The 17,310-nt window shown below is 36.1% G+C and overlaps 1 long non-coding RNA gene across 1 annotated transcript in view; it reads right to left on the reverse strand.

The window, feature by feature from the left end:
- The window catches only part of LOC137014156 (uncharacterized), a 96,788-nt gene extending 82,017 nt beyond the window's left edge, over window positions 1–14,771 (reverse strand). Inside the window, exon 1 of the long non-coding RNA XR_010893809.1 lies at window positions 14,754–14,771. This is a non-coding gene — a long non-coding RNA (uncharacterized lncRNA). The remainder of the gene's footprint in view (window positions 1–14,753) is intronic.
- Between the last annotated feature and the right edge of the window lie 2,539 nt (window positions 14,772–17,310).

Here is a 17,310-nt window from a genome sequence, read left to right on the forward strand (position 1 = left end):
ACATGTCTATTAGCAGGAAAGGAGGGTGGTGGCACCCTGCCAGGTCTAAATTGCTGCCTGAAAGTGTCTTCTTGCCATATGGGTTTTCCTGTAGTGCTGAATGAGACCCAGCGCAGGTTAAGATGTGTCAGATTTAACTGGGGATTAATTGGTACTGGGAATGGACTGGGCCATCTGTGCTATCAGTCTGTTCATCTCCCCTCCACCTCCTTACGATCTCGGGGGCCCCTCATGAACGCCCGTTCACTATAGTGCTCTGAATGGAGCACTGTGTGTGTGTGTGTGTGTGTGTTTGTGTGCTCGCCAGTAATAGACTGCTGAAAATCTCGAAATTGATTAGCTGGTATAATCTTTCTTGTGTATGCGTTTCACTCTCTCTCTCTCTCTCTCGCTCTCTTTCTCTTTGCAACTGCCTCTGTCAAAAAACATTATGGAAAGTGGCCCTGACATTTTCTCCTGACAGTGTAAAAATCAACTCTGTCGCTTCCTTATGTAAAGAACGCCAGAGCTGAACGGATGGGCTCTGAATGTGAATATTCAAAAGGCTTCCTCCCGCGCACATCTTTTATTGCATCGTTTTATAGCATATTTATTTTTTAATTTTTATCAAATCACTTGAGTCATTCAGACCAGAGGTTACATTACCATTAATAATGTAACAGTACATGGAAAACAGTGTAGTTCAGTACATGGAAAAGACATACAGTGAGTTTCAAACTCCATTGTTTCCTCCTTCTTGTGAAAATCTCATTTGTTTAAAAGACCTCCGAAGAACAGGCGAATCTCAACATAACACTGAATGTTACATAACAGTCGGGATCATTAATATGTACGCCCCCAATATTTGCATATGCCAGCCCATGTTCAAGGCATTAGACAAGGGCAGCCAGTATTAACGTCTGGATCTGTGCACAGCTGAATCATCAGACTAGGTAAGCAAGCAAGAACAATAGCGGAAAATGGCAGATGGAGCAATAATAACTGACATTATCCATGATATCATGATATTTTTAGTGATATTTGTAAATTGTCTTTCTAAATGTTTCGTTAGCATGTTGCTAATGTACTGTTAAATGTGGTTAAAGTTACCATTGTTTCTTACTGTATTCATGGAGACAAGAGAGCCGTCGCTATTTTCATTTTTAAACACTTGCAGTCTGTATAATGCATAAACACAACTTCATTCTTTATAAATCTCTGCAACAGTGTGTAATGTTAGCTTTAGCCACGAAGCACAGCCTCAAACTCATTCAGAATCAAATATAAACATCCAAATAAATACTATACTCACATGATCCGACACATCCATGCAGCAGTTTTTTTTACATTAGGGTTATAGAGTGTTCTGGGTGGTTTCCAAGGTGTAACTAGGGTGTGTTTTGTGGTCGCTAGGGAGTCTTGATTGGTTGCTAGGTACCAAGTCTCTGTGCCCACCCAGCCCACCCAGTCAGTTACTGTGATTTTGCTAAGTAAGACATGTTCCTGAATCAACATATTTTGTCCTGGAACAAATTTGATTGATTGATTGATTGATTGATTGATTGATTGATTGATTGATTGATTGATTGATTGATTGATTGATTGATTGATTGATTGATTGATTGATTGATTGATTGATTGATTGATTGACCAGCTTGGGACCCCCTTCAACGTGAATATATGGGATTTTCCACTCTTTTTATCATCAGCCAGATGAAAATTCTAAATCTGACCACTTATAATAATCATAGCATTTGGAAACCTCTGGTCAACATGCATAGTTTGGGTCACTAACCTTAAGTATCAGCAATAGTAGTAATTATGAAATATGTTTGATTGATACACATATACTATTGATCTGCCAATAATTATTTAATGTTTGCTAATCACTTAAGTTATTATATGTAGCTCTAATATGAATTCATGATCAACAGCCTTTCTGCCGGAACATGAGTTATATTAAAGCAGACCTTAACACATGCACACGCTCATTAATAGACCATGTAAGTTATGTATGCTTTGAAATTCTTGTTGATTGTAAATTATTCTGGAAAAAAACAGCCTTGATGGGCAGCCTCGTTCTCTAATGATATGGGTTTATGCAGCATCCAGGCTCTCTGAATACATTAGCTGCTGGAGTACGATCTGTGGTCCGCTCTAAATACAGGCAGACTGCTGAAATGCTCGTAGGCTCTGGAGAGGTACACAAATTAAATAAATTCAGATCATAATCAAGAATAGCCACCCACAGTCTCTGGTGGAGATAGTAATTCACCTTAAAAACTCTGAGATGGGAAAAACCGTCCACCGAGCACAGCGCAACACAGCGAGATTTTCTAAATGATAATATGAGTGATTGTATAATTTAGTGTTTATTGTCTTATGCCAGAACCGTCCTTAACCTAATAACCAGCAGAGAATTCATCCAAAGGCTCAGGGCTGTACAATCCAAAAGAAACAGAAAATGTATTTATATTATACTGAATAAATCAAAATAAGTCAATTTGAACCGAAAAGGGGGGCATTACTGTCTGCTCATTTTAATAAACAATTTTTGGCTCGTGAAAGAAACAAATGAGTCCATTAGGGTTACTTATGCATCTGGATCTGTGTGGAAGAAACAGAACCTTAAATGTAATCCTCACTTGCATTTTTAACAAACAGGATTGTTTTAATTTTGAGCAGTCTGATTAAATACTGGGGCTACATACAAAATCACATACTTTACTAAAGACAATATGTGGCAAAAGTAGTATGTCCGAATTCACACTTATACTCATAAAAGAGTAGGCAAACAGAACCCAGATGACCTATTTCCGGCGAGATTCTGAAGTGCACATAATATGGACACTTCACTATGCCATGAGACCACGGGAAAGGATCTGTGAATGGCAGTGAAGCAACGTAACTGACACTGGTAGGTCACAGGATAATGACAACATGGCGAATATAGTACATTAAACACAAAAATAAGTACCTACTCATGAGAGTATCACTTCCAGTTCATTGGTTACACTGAAATGGAAGTCAAATGCATTGCATTGCAGGATAGATTCTTCCATGCAACGGCTGAATCCGCAATAGCATGCTAGTATACTACTTCAAACATAAAAAGATATATGGCAGAAATAGTATACACACTTAGCTCAGTGTATGAGCTTCATATTCATAGTATGAATAGGCTAGTATGCTACTTCCAACAAAGAAACAAAAAGTAGCCTACACCCTAACACTCAAAATACTTCATTGGTTTAGTAGGACAAACTTAAATTAAACTAATTAGTTCAGTTAAATTAACTGTTATGAGTATTTAGAACTTTTATTTTTCTTTTGAGTTCATAGCACTGACATATTTCAAGTAAACTGAACTGTTTCATTGTTTTGAGTTTTATGAACGCATGTCATTTAATGCAGAATAACTTAAAGGTGCCATCGAATGGAAAACTGAATTTACCTTGGAATAGTTAAATAACAAGAGTTCAGTACATGGATATGACATACAGTGAGTCTCAAACTCCATTGTTTTCTCCTTCTTATATAAATCTCATTTGTTTAAAAGACAAGCGAATCTCAACATAACACAGACTGTTACGTAACAGTCGGGATCATTAATATATATGCCCCCAATATTTGCATATGCCAGCTCATGTTCAAGGCATTAGACAAGCCAGTATTAACGTCTGGATCTGTGCACAGCTGAATCATCAGACTAGGTAAGCAAGCAAGAACAACAGAGAAAAAATGGCAGATGGAGCAATAATAACTGACTACATGATATTTTTAGTGATATTTGTAAATTGTCTTTCTAAATGTTTCGTTAGCATGTTGCTAACGTACTGTTAAATGTGGTTAAAGTTACCATCGTTTCTTATTGTATTCACGGAGAACAGAGCCGTCACTATTTTCATTTTTAAACACTTAAAAAGTCTGTATAATTCATAAACACAACTTCATTCTTTATAAATCTCTCCAACTGTTTAGCATTAGCCTTTAGCAACGGAGCACAGCCTCAAACTCAATCAGAATCAAATGTAAACATCCAAATAAATACAATACTCACATGATCCAATGCATGCATGCAGTATGCATGACGAACATTTAGTAAAGATCCATTTGAGGGTTATATTAGCTGTGTGAACTTTGTAAATGCACTGTATTATAATCGAGAGCTCGGGGGGCAGGGAGCACACAATTAAAAGGGGCCGCACACTTAATTGGTGCATATTTAATGATGCTTCACAATAGGCAGTTAAAACATTAATTAAAAAAAAAAGTATGGGGTATTTTAAGCTGACACTTCACAGACACATTCAGGGGACACCTTAGACTTATATTACATTTTGTAAAAACAGTTTCAGTTAAACTTAAAGGTGCCCTAGAACCAAAGGCTGAGATTTCTATTTCCTAGCATGCTTTGCCCATGGCACTCGAAAGGGAGAATAAATGCTAAAATTAAGTGTTATATATATATATATATATATATATATATATATATTTTTTTTTTTTTTTTTTTTTTGTGCAAGATTAAAGTGTTGTTATGCTAATTTAGAAGAATTTCTGTTAATGAGATTTTGGAAAGTTACCATCATGGTAACAAGTGCCGCATACTGCTTGGTTTGAGAGCAGGTACACTGCAAGTTACTGTACTCATTCAATAAGTGATATACAGTACCATGCTATCGTTAACATGTTAGCAAATTAGCAAATTGGCATTTTCTGAATTAGTTTGTTATAGCTAGCAAAATATTTACCTTGAGATACCCTGATAATTTTAAGTTAAATGTATAAATTAGTGTATTCAAATATTTCAGGTTAAGAACAATAAAAATGTATGAGTACAAAATAAAAACCTTACTTAAACTGACAACTTATTGGGGTTTACAGTAAATAACTCATTTGATTTGCAAGAACTCAAAATAAAAAAGTTAACTAACTAAATCTTTTATGTTAATTACTATTAAAATTAGTTAGCTAACTCAGTACTTCAAGTTAGGAGCAATTAACAGGCATGAGTACTTGATAGTTCTGCTCACTTAAAATTGGGAACATAACTCAAAAAATGTGATGTAACTGATTACTTCAATTTTTTTTGAGTTAGCCCAACTTATTCGGGTTTAGTGTGGCTTTTTCCAAAAATAAACCTTTTTGTAAGCAACCTTATATTATTGTAGCTGTTTTGCCAGTATTCAATATTTTTAGACCACTCTTCACAGCATGCAACAGACTTGTTTTGCACCTTATTCTGCAAAGAATTTCCAATTACATGTCATTTACGGCTCAGGTCATGTTTATTGTCTTATAATGTATTGTCTTTACACAAAAAGCTAACTTCACCTTTAATGTACTGCTTTTTCACTCATTCTCCATCTCACTCTCTTTTTTGTTCCTTTTCAAAGTCATCTGCTCCCAAGGGTTTAAAGATCACAGTTATTGAACCTACAGCTGAAGACCAAATGTCTCAAAGTCATTTTGAGTGGGAAAATTTCATCCGCCCCTCAAGATTGTCATGTGTAGGGTTATATGATTACAGCTATTAAAATCTATGCAACACAGTTTCCCCGAATCCCTCCTACCCACGCGGTTCATGGGCAGGTCTCGGAGATAACCACCGAGAATTAGATTGCAAATGTGGAAGCAAGGTAAAGAATATATGTTTTACTGGCTTAAAGGGATATTTCAGCCAGAAATGGAAATTCTGTCATCCTTTATTCAATCTCATATGAAACAATATGATTTTAATTCATCTGCAGAACACAAATAGGAAGTTTAGCAGAATGTTTTGAGTGCTCTTTTGCATATTATGTTGCATACAATAAAAGCCGCTGAGCTCAGAAAAATAACAAATAATAAGAATAACGGTTTAATAAAAGTATTCCATACAATTTAAGCACTATATTACATATTCCTCATATAGTAAAATGGCATTCTGGGAGGAACAGGACGAAATTTAAGTGATAGCTCAATGTAAATCTCATTCAGATGGGTGTATCTGGCCCGTGTGCCAAATGCAGCCCGGGGATGAATTTCAAACGGCCTGCAGCTAGTCTATTAAAATATATTATATGTGGCCTGCCACGCATAATTTACAAATCGTACAGTTTCACAATGTCAACACAAGGCGGAAGTACTAGATTTTACTAGATTTTAGCCCAGGGAAACATTAACGAAACATTGCTACTTGTGTGCACTGTGCAGCACGCGACTCGCGAGCTCACAAATGTGTTTACTTGCTGAGTGTCTCGATCACACGACCACTAAACAGAAGTGTTCGAGTTCGGCATAGAGTTCTCCTAGCCTGGGTGCCAGCCCGAACCCCGCCCACAACATTTTTTGGACGGGAAGTTCGGTCTGGACTCGATCCATTGTGGAGTAATTATGCTCGGCTCCCAGAAGGCCGAGCCAATCAAATTGCTAGGGCGGGCTTTAATCGATGATGGACAGGCTATCTGCGGTTACGTAACCACCTACGTCATCAAAGAGCGCTTGGGGAGTTTGATTGACAAGCGATCTAACCAATCAGAACGCCGCATCCGCCATTTTGTCCAACAAAGCAGTCAGGAGTTAGAAGATTAACATCGGTGGAGTTAAACTTGAAAAATTGTGCATATTGACGTCTTTCCGCGTTAGAAACAACATTCAATCTCTTGTTCATTCATGTTTATTTGATGCTATAAATGGACTAGTAGGAAGAGATGATCGGTTCACGAGCCTCTTGAGCTGAGGCGCTACAGCAATCTGTCACGATCATGGTCACGACACATTAAAGAGCCACAAAACGGTTTTTATTGTTTGATTTTTTTTAATAACTACACAGTTTGAAAGCTGGGACTTTGTTTAATATCATAAGTAACCGATGTGTTGTCAGTTTCCTCTTTGCTCCGCGATGTATTTTCCACTCTGTGTGGCGTGACAGCGCCACGGCTTGTCGGACAAAGCAACAGTAACTAAGGGGGACGAGTCTCTGCAAAAGGTCAATTAGTTTACAACAATGATGGCTGTTGAAGAACTGAGATGTGTAGATTCCGCCATCGCGTCCGTTATAGAAGATATCGACAGCGCATTCATTTTAAAAGAGGAACAGAGGACCGCGATCAAGGCATTTGTCGATGGGAAAGATGTCTTTGCCGTCCTTCCTACGGGATTCGGCAAAAGTTTGATTGATCAGCTGGCCCCGATGGTCGCTAAGAAGAGTTCTGTTGACAACTATGCGTCGCTCAACATACGTCACTTACTCTGTAGCTCTGATTGGTTGTAGATCTATCCAATTGAGGTCTTTCCTGGATCGGTTGAAATACGCCCCCATAATCAAAGCCCAATGGAGCAGTATCAGACTCATATTCGAACTAGAATTGAGTATGACCACGTCAGGCTAGAGGTCTCCGGTACAAGCTACAAATCTACAAAGCAGCAAATTGCTGACTTAATCAACAACACTAACGTGCAAATCAGGAGAAACATTGAGCTGATCCAGTTGGAACCACTTTTCAACCAACAATTCACAAGCATTTATCATGATTTACTGTGGTAACACTAACTGTAACCGTGGTATTTTATCAGAAATGAAGGTTACCATCTCATTTTATTAAAATTTTAATGTAGATGTATTAAATGAGTAATAAAGGCCAAATTACAGACTTACAGACAATTTTTTGTCATAAACTTGCAGTTTTGTGTATTTGTATTTAAATGTGTTTATAGTCTAAATAACTTACCATAAAGCCATTCTAGATAGAGAAAAAATATTTTTATTTACCATGTAGTGAGGTGCCATGTGTGGTTTTGTCTGCGGTGATCTAAACAGAGTGCTTGTTTATTTAAATACGAATAGAGTTCTAACTCAGTAATATTTAAATTTCACCCTTTAAAAATTAGGTTGTTAAAGTTTTATAGATATTGTTTGTGTATTAAATTTACATCTGTGTCCTCCTATCTCAAGCTACTTTACTGTCAGCTCAAGCTTTTGTAAATCTGTCAGGCTTTCAAGAAACAAAACACACATATAATATTTTTATATATATATATATATATATATATAAACAAAAAATTTACAAAATCTACAAAAATGTAGGATATTGCACACAAAAAAACTGCAAATAAAGAGGCAATTTTAAACTCTTAAAAGTGTATATATATATATATATATATATATATATATATATATATATATATATATATATATATATATATATATATATATATATATATATATATATATATATTACACAATTGTTGAGGGAAAATTCCATTTTATCACTTTGCAAACTTTATGGGATCTTTACTTTTGAGTGTTTTCTAACCGTTAACGTTTTCTAACCTGCTAACGTTTTGAGAATATTATTAAAACTTACTTTGAATATTGAGAGAGCCTTGCCAGAACATTAGCCAAAGTTCTGAGAATGTTCCCTGTTAGCTGGGGTCAATTTTAGAAAAAATTATAATTGGCACGGATAAATCATTTATAATAAATACAGCAATTTTCCATAAAGCAATATTTCATAAGCTTTGTGAAATTTGATTTCATGGTGACTTTAAAACAATGATCAAGTAAGCTCCCTCGGCTCCCTGACGCTCTCCTCTCTAAGTGGCTTCACTGTGGACGTGTTTACCCAGAGGATTGCTTTGTCTGTGCTAATAGATGCTGTGTTCTAAGTAGATGACCAGCCCAGTGTGTCGTGTCCCACTGGCTGCCCATGAGCTTTCTAATCCAGGGAAATGTGGGGGTCTGGCCTGATCTCTATTCAACATGGCACGCCAAAGGTCGCTTTCGTACAAGCCGCCCATGTGAGCTTTCAGAAACAGCTTATGGTGCTTCGGAAAGGAAATTGAAAAAGTGCTATAATCCTCCCACCCCTCTGTGCCCAAACACACTTACGCCAACATGCACACACTTATGATGGTAAAAAACCGAAACACACACCTCTCAAACACACAGCTAAGAGCTTGATAATATGAGGGTCTAATCCCTTCCCAAATGTCCACCCTGCTGTCACCTTTGGAGTCCGAAGTTTGAGATTGTTCGGAGATCTCTTGCTGGTCGCCACCTGCGCTCCAGGAGGGCGCGCTTCCTGTTTACCATTTCCCGATCCTCTGGATCCTATCTTTCTCTCTTTTTAGTAATCAGCAGACAGTACTCCAGACAGACTGTTGGCGGTTGATGCCAGCTCATGCTCGCCAGGCCCAGGGTACCGTCTCAAACGCTAATCCATGTGGATGTACCTATTTACCCCCTCCTCAGCGAGCGAAGCCTCCCCACCTGCCATAATAAACTCTGACAAATTACATTTGTTAAGAATTCAAACAGCTCATTCCACCCTGGTGACGGGTTGAGCCAGCTTTCGTCTCGCTCTAATGACACTAGACTACTTCACAAGGGAACTTGCACTAAAACACAACAAATTACAATGTGACATAAAATCATTTCTAACAGGGCTGTTTTGTTCCACTCTTAAAGGTGAGCATGAGGGTAATAAGATTCATCAAGACACTATCGCTTCTGTTTCAAAGCCTAGAGAGCTGTCTATTGCCAATATGGGCAAGATGCCTTATCAAGCATTCACACTGAGAGTGTTTTTATCACTAGAGGTCACCAGGTCACTGTAGGGTTGCTTACAGCTGGATGCTGTGCTACTTTAGTATTATTTATATACAGAACAGAGCATCTGTTTATTATATACATACATACATACACACACACACACACACACATATTATATATATATATATATATATATATATATATATATATATATATATATATATATATATATATATATATATATATATATATATATATATATATATGAAGAGTTTGGTTCCAAAACGCAATAACTCCATTTTGATTAATTTGAGTAAAAAGGTGTTTTCATAACCAAGAAAGTGGCAAGATGAAAACCATTATTTTCTGTTTCAAACTTTCAAATAGCATCTTTTGGTTATAAAAAAATTAAAAATTCAAATCTACATTTTGATTTTAAAAAGTTTATTATAAAAACGTATTATTTTTTTCCCAAAATGCAATAAATCCATGACACTTTTTTTTTTCAAAATGCAATTAATCCATCAATATAAAAGTTATTTTTCAAATGTTTTTCAAAGTTGATTCATATACATGACAGAGTTTAAACTTTGCCAATATTTATCTTATAAAAATACTAAAAATACATTCAGCCGTCACTCCCAAAATGAATCTTGTTAATGTTATAAATTATTTGTCATTACCGATTAAAGAGTATCTGGCGCCACCGGACGGTTAAATAAACACATTTGCCGAGTACATTGGTATTAAAAACGGCTTTTAAAAAAAGCCTTCAATGTTTACAGTGGGTGGAGCGCTGTGATTTGGTTGAGAGCGGATATATTGCATTCTGCAGAGAAAGGAGACTGGCGTTTGTCGCGTTTTGGAAAGAAAGGGAGAAAACATGACAGAATAACACGACGGATATCGCATTTGGCGTAAAAATTAATAAATGACATTTCAATACCGACCAGATACAATACTGATTTTGGCGAAAACTCAATTTTTTTTAAAATGGCGTTTATCGCGTTTTGGAACCAAACTCTTCATATATATATTATATATATATATATATATATATTATATATATATATATATATATATATATATATATATAATTTAAAAAGCAACATTTTGAAAGAAAGCTAAGAAAATTGCTTTTTTTTTCAAAGAATACATCTGGATCAGATTCAGAACAATGATCAAAACATATATAGTTAGTAGATCACATCAATCAATACTCCCAAAGCTTGCACAGTCATCATCTCTTCCTGGGTTCGATAGTTCATTTGGTAACGTTAAGCAGTTTTGATTTAAATGCTGTTTAATGTTTTATGATCGCGTTATAGTTTACATGTGAGTAAGCAATGCTTCCATCGCTTGTTTCTGCTTCTTATTCGCCTGTGTTTTGATCTGGAGATTCTCTCCGTTTTCAGAAGATGTGTAACAGCGCCCCCTACCAAATCACAGTGAAAAAATTGATTGCTTTGAGGTCTCTGCAGAACAAAAGTGGGCATTTCTAAATTTGTGGGCGTTTTCAAACTGGTCGGTGTGTCCCCTTACCTGCCCTAAACACAATTGTCTCTGTTATGCAACCAAAATCAAGTAACGCAGTCGAAAATGCCCCTCCATTATGGACGATCTATTAACTCCCATTACTGTCCTGAAGAGACCTACCTATACTGTCAAATTCCATCAATGGCAGGGGAAGAGTTAGTGAAAATGAGCTTATTAGTTTTAATGATAATACCACGGGGCACGTGACCTATTGGTGGACTGCATATCTTGCTGTAGTTTTCGAAAACCTTATCAAAAATACATTGCTAGTACAAATAAGATGTAATTTAATTTTGACTTGGAATGAGCTTCCTTACTGCTAAAAATGAGCATTATTGATAGACATGCCCATGTTAAAAAAAAAAAAAGTTTGTCAAATTTTCCATTTAAATTATCTAAAATGCCTGAAACAAGATGAATTTACTTGAGAAGCAACTCTGCATAAGATATTTAGATTCTTTTCAGACGGTCTTAAAGACAATTGTATTTTTTACTCACTCATTTTATTCACATATATTCAAATGATCAAATTATTTTCTAATAGTGCTGTGGGATGTTTCCAACTTCAAACTATAAAGGTGTTCCATAGCCTGACAATCTACGATGACATCTATGGAAACAAAATGGGAATGTTAGCTTTACAGGTCTTAGATTGTTCAGGAAGAAGTCTAGAAACTAAATTAGAGGATAAACAATGCTATTGTATGCAGGTAGCATTTGTTCTGCAGGTGTATGATTGTATCAACAGAGTATAATTTACTTTACACACCTGTAGTGTTTTATTGCACCTTTAAGTGGGAAGTTTGAAAATCCAACTTTCTAAGGTAAATGGATTAAAAATACATGGTTGCACTTTATTTTACAGTACTGTAGTTACATTGTAATTACTGAAATAAGTAATGAGTACTATTAATTAACTACATTTACTTACTATAGAGTTACAGTTAGGGTTAGGGTTTGGTTTAGGGTTAGTTACTTGTAATTATGCATAATTTACTGTTATTACTATAGTAAGTATATGTAGTAATATATGTAGTAATATATAATAAAGTGTTACCAAATACACTAATGTCCATATGTTTTGGGACTGATTATTTATTTAGTTTATTTAATTTAGTTTAGTTAATTTTTTATTCAGCAATTGGGATACATTAAATAAATCAAAGGTGACAGTAAAAACATTTATAATGTTATAAAAAAAAAATTCAACATTGGAATAAATGAATAAATGGAAAAAAAAACAGTTATTTTAATTTGTGATAAATTACAAACGACTGTTTTACTGTATTTTTGATCAAATAAATGCAGCCTTTGAGCATTAGAGACATCTTTCAAAAACATGAAAAATTTCACTGACCTCAAACTTTTGAACAATAGTGTATATATGAAGCAATATAAAGAACTTTATATAATATTTTTATAATCTGCATTTTTGCATTTGGTTAAGGACACATAATATGCTACCTTAATGTTTCTTGTAGTATCTAAGAAGACATAATCATGCTGCCCACTATTTGGAACACTTTCCATGCTTCTAATGCCTTGAAATGGTGTCTAGGTAGGCAGCACACTAGGTTTTAAAACTAGGTTTAGTATTTATATTTTTTTATAAATGAATTATTGTCATTATGCAATGATAAAGAAGAAGAAAAAAAACTAAGAATACCTTTCCTCTCCAAGTCCGTCAGTAAAACATTTATGAATATAACTGCACTCTGAGATATCGACTAATAACAGACGGCAACAGACGTTACTAAATCTGTGTGTATCAGAGTTTGGGAGGGTTTTTTCGACCAAGGACCAGAAACCAGATCCAGCAGAGATGTGTTACCCTTTGCGCATTTAATGATGTGTGTTAAAAAAAAACAAGCTTGTTACTTAAATTATTGCAGAAGTGTAAAAAATGGTCTGAGAGGCCGCAGAGGCGCCCAACACAGGAATAATGAAAGCTCTTGCAATCTGCTAGATACGCTCACACACATGCTACTACTCTACATTAAAATGTGGGTACTGCATAGATCATGCAGCAATTCAGAGGCTATGCTGGAACAAATTGCTAACTTCACACCACCACAACAAAGAGAGAGTGACTGCATCAGAGAGAGATCTAATGCTTTGGAGGGTTTGCTTATTATTTGCTTATTATAGGCAGATTTGTAACTCTTGTTAGGTTCATATCAGAGCTCAGATATAGTTATAGTTGAATAACAAGAGTTCAGTACATGGAAATGACATACAGTGAGTCTCAAACTCCATTGTTTCCTCCTTCTTATATAGATCTCATTTGTTTAAAAGACCTCAGAAGAACAGGCGAATCTCAACATAACACCGACTGTTGCGTAACAGTCGGGATCATTAATATGTACGCCGCCAATATTTGCATATGCCAGCCCATGTTCAAGGCATTAGACAAGGGCAGCAGGAAATTGTCTTTCTAAATGTTTCGTTAGCATGTTGCTAATGTACTGTTAAATGTGGTTAAAGTTACCATTGTTTATTACTGTATTCATGGAGACAAGAGTGCCGCCGCTATTTTCATTTTTAAACACTTGCAGTCTGTATAATTCATAAACACATCTTCATTCTTTATAAATCTCTCCAAGAGTGTAGCATTAGCCGTTAGCCACGGATCACAGCCTCAAATTCATTCAGAATCAAATGTAAACATCCAAATAAATACCATACTTACGCGATTAGACATGCTGCATGACGAACACTTTGTAAAGATCCATTTTGAGGGTTATATTAGCTGTGTGAACTTTGTTTATGCAATGATAGAGTCGAAAGCTTTGGAGGGGGTGGAGAGCGCAAGCAATTAAAGGGGCCGCAGCCTGAATTGGCGCATTTCTGATTATGCCCCAAAATAGGCAGTTAAAAAAAATTAATTAAGAAAAATCTATAGGGTATTTTGAGCTGAAACTTCACAGACACATTCAGGGGACAGACTTATATTACATCTTGTAAAAAAAACATTCAATGGCACCTTTAAAAACTGGAATATCGCATAAAACATTTGCAAATAAAGCAGCATTTCCATCACATGTGAACAAACAGAACAAAATCATCACTTCCTGACAATTGTAAAAAAGGAGCGGGGTTTAAGCAGATTAAGTGATTGGAGAAGTCTGGCATACATCACCAGAGAGAAGACTGAGTTATGACACACACACACACACACACACAAATCACAATAAGATCACTAACTTGCATTTAGAATATAGATAGGGTGAATTTACTTTTCTTTTTTTTATTTCTGTGTGGGAAATATGTGAAACAGTTCAGTATTGGGCACCTGCATTGGCAAACTGTAGGTGTAAAAGTGCATAAGAGGTTGATGCTGTCAGGCAGTGTGTGTGTGTGTGTGAGAGAGCAGCTTTCTGATTGGTTGAGTCTGCACACATAGTGAAATGAAGCCTCTCTGATTGGTTTGTCATTGATTGTTTCAGTGGCCTTCTGTCCCCTGATGCATGACGGAAGGGCACTGACCCTTCTGACAGACATCATCTATCAGTATTAGCGAGCAAAGGGCAGGATGAACCCAACCAGGAGCTTGGGTGAACGACGTTATGTCAAACCAAAGAACTCACGCTCTCACACACACATTTGAGTTTCCAAAAGGTGCCGAGACCCTTAAAACACAGATGTTGAATTCTCTCTAATGCTTAAAGCGACAGTTTACCAAAAATGAAAATGATTTACTCACCCTCATGTCGTTCCAAACCTTTATGACTTTCTGTGGAACACAAAAGAAGATATTTGATCGACTATAGAGTAAAACATTATTGCAACGCTTCCACACTCTATTACTTACCACGTTGCAGCCAAACCTTTTCCTCTTTATGAACCTTAGTAAGTCCAGCTGACTCTTTTTCTGACTTCTACATCTCTAAACCGTTTTTCTGCTCACTTGCACTCTTTCGCAGATCTGTTCAGCGCCTCTACTCGTCTTTCCCCTCTGAGCTGAACGGCCCCGCCTGATCTCAGCTGCACGCTCTGGGAATTACAGGGTCAAGATTTCTGGCCGAAATGCAATAGACCCAGGGCTGAGCTTGGCCATGCAAGGGCACGGTGCCAAACAAACAGAGGCCACTGCATGTGTCAGCCAAGAAACAGAGAAAGAGCAATGCAGCGAGAGAAAACACCACAATACATTTCAAAAGCCAAGAAAGATGTATGCTGTAGCAAAACCTGACAAAGCAAAGAGCACTAAAGAAGGTTAGTTCACCCAAAAATGAAAATCCTGTCATTATTTACTCACCCTCATGTCATTCAAGACTTCCCTTCATATTCGGTACACAAATGAAGATATTTTTAATGAAATCAGAGTGATTTCTGTCCCTCCATTGACAGTCTACGCAAGTACCATTTTGACGCTTCAAAAAGTTCATAAAGAGATTGTAAAACTAATCCATGCGAATCCAGTGGTTTAGTCCAAATTTTCTGAAGAGACACAATCGCTTTATACGATAAACAGATTTAATTTAGAATTTTATTCACAAAGAGAGGGGTGTGACAAGATGGCGCTGACGACGCACCTAGCCTCTGTATATTCCATTACTCCTTCAAAATGCTTTTAGACGGATTACCTACTTTGTTACTTATCCATTGGAACGCTTGAACACTCTTAAGTGAAATTCGACTTTTTAACCTTAAAAGAGAGAGAAAAAAACATTAATCAAAGCACACATCCGTTGTGCAAGTTTCCTTGACGTTCGTTCTCATGTGTTATGCAGCAGTTTGAGCTTCCTCAAGAGCCAATGAGGTTTGTTCTCGCGCGTCTGTCAGGTTGCGTGTACTATAGTTAATGGAGGAACAGAAATCTCTCAGATTTCATTAAAAAAATCTTAATTTGTGTTCCAAAATGAACGAAAATCTTACGGGTTGGTTTGGAACAACATGAGGGATAGTATGACAGAATTTTCATATTTTTGGTGAACTATCCCTTGAAATAACCCGAAACACAATCGAATCTAAGAAATTGAGCCTTTTATGTAGTTGATAAGAGTAAAAATGAAAAGCCAAAGCAAAAGAGACAAATAAAGAAATGCATATTTGAAAAGCTTAATCAAATTGCTAATGACAGTTCGGTTAATTCGCTGACAGAAGACGCCATCACTTCATGCAAGAGTGGAGGAAGGCAGAAATAAACATTTTTACAGGCTTATACACAGTCTGACAGTAAGTGTTATTTAAAGAAGTCCAATTAAGCATAATTCAGTGCATAATGTGTCTATCTACTCTCATTAATTTGAGTTTATATTTAAAGGGACTTGTGATCAGATGTGACATACATTCACCCACGCAGAGAGACTTTGTTAAAGGGCAACGGTGTCCTCTTGTGGCGGATGAGCAACACTACAGCTCAAAGAAACGTGTTGCATCGAGCATAAAAAGTCCTGAACATGCATTATTCAAAAATTGTTTCAGAAGGTTTATGTTTTTAGAGTAGAAAACATAGCTTTATTAATAATATTCGAGGATGAAATGCAAGCTGACCATGCATATGTCTAATTTGACCAACTTCTAGTACTGTAGTGTTTGATTAGACACATGACCTTTGACATCAACAATAAAAAAATATTGCAGCCATTTCGAAAATCTTCCAATATATCCAGCATCATTAAGCAAATGCAGGTGTTTGTCTAGTTACAACCTGCTTCCACTGAGTGAATACAAGACATCTGCACACCTTTGATACATTATTCATGAGTGCATGAGGGTGCATGCTAATGAGCTACTGTAATCTGGCTGTTTTTGTAATTAAGAAACGGTAATGATAGTTTGACAAGGGCATGGGACTGACTTGCAAGCGCACTAAACTGCAGGACACTGGTAGTATAAAAACAATGTGAGACTCCAAACTCCACAGAAATACTCTTAATAATGCACTGTCAAATATTTCTTTAAGTATTATTCAAGAAATGCCTTTAAAAATACATACATTTGTGAGATTAAATTTGTCAACCCTCCAAATTGCACCCAGAAGAAATGATTTACTTTGCATAAGCAATGCGTTTTAAAGCATAATTCAGTCTATAATCAAATTCTCTCTGGAAGCAAATTTGCTTTTTAAACCATTTTTTACTGGAACTTGAAAAAATGTTTTGCTTGTTAGTTATTGAATGACTCAAAGTATTTGCAAACTTAAAATGTATTTATTTCATTGCATTAGAAAATATCAAACAACTTTTTTTACTTTCTATTATTTTTTTTTTTAATAAATGTATTTATTTGAATTAATTTGTATAATTTATTTTAAA

Source organism: Chanodichthys erythropterus, chromosome 23, assembly GCF_024489055.1.
Source record: "Chanodichthys erythropterus isolate Z2021 chromosome 23, ASM2448905v1, whole genome shotgun sequence".
NCBI classification, from domain to species: domain Eukaryota; kingdom Metazoa; phylum Chordata; class Actinopteri; order Cypriniformes; family Xenocyprididae; genus Chanodichthys; species Chanodichthys erythropterus.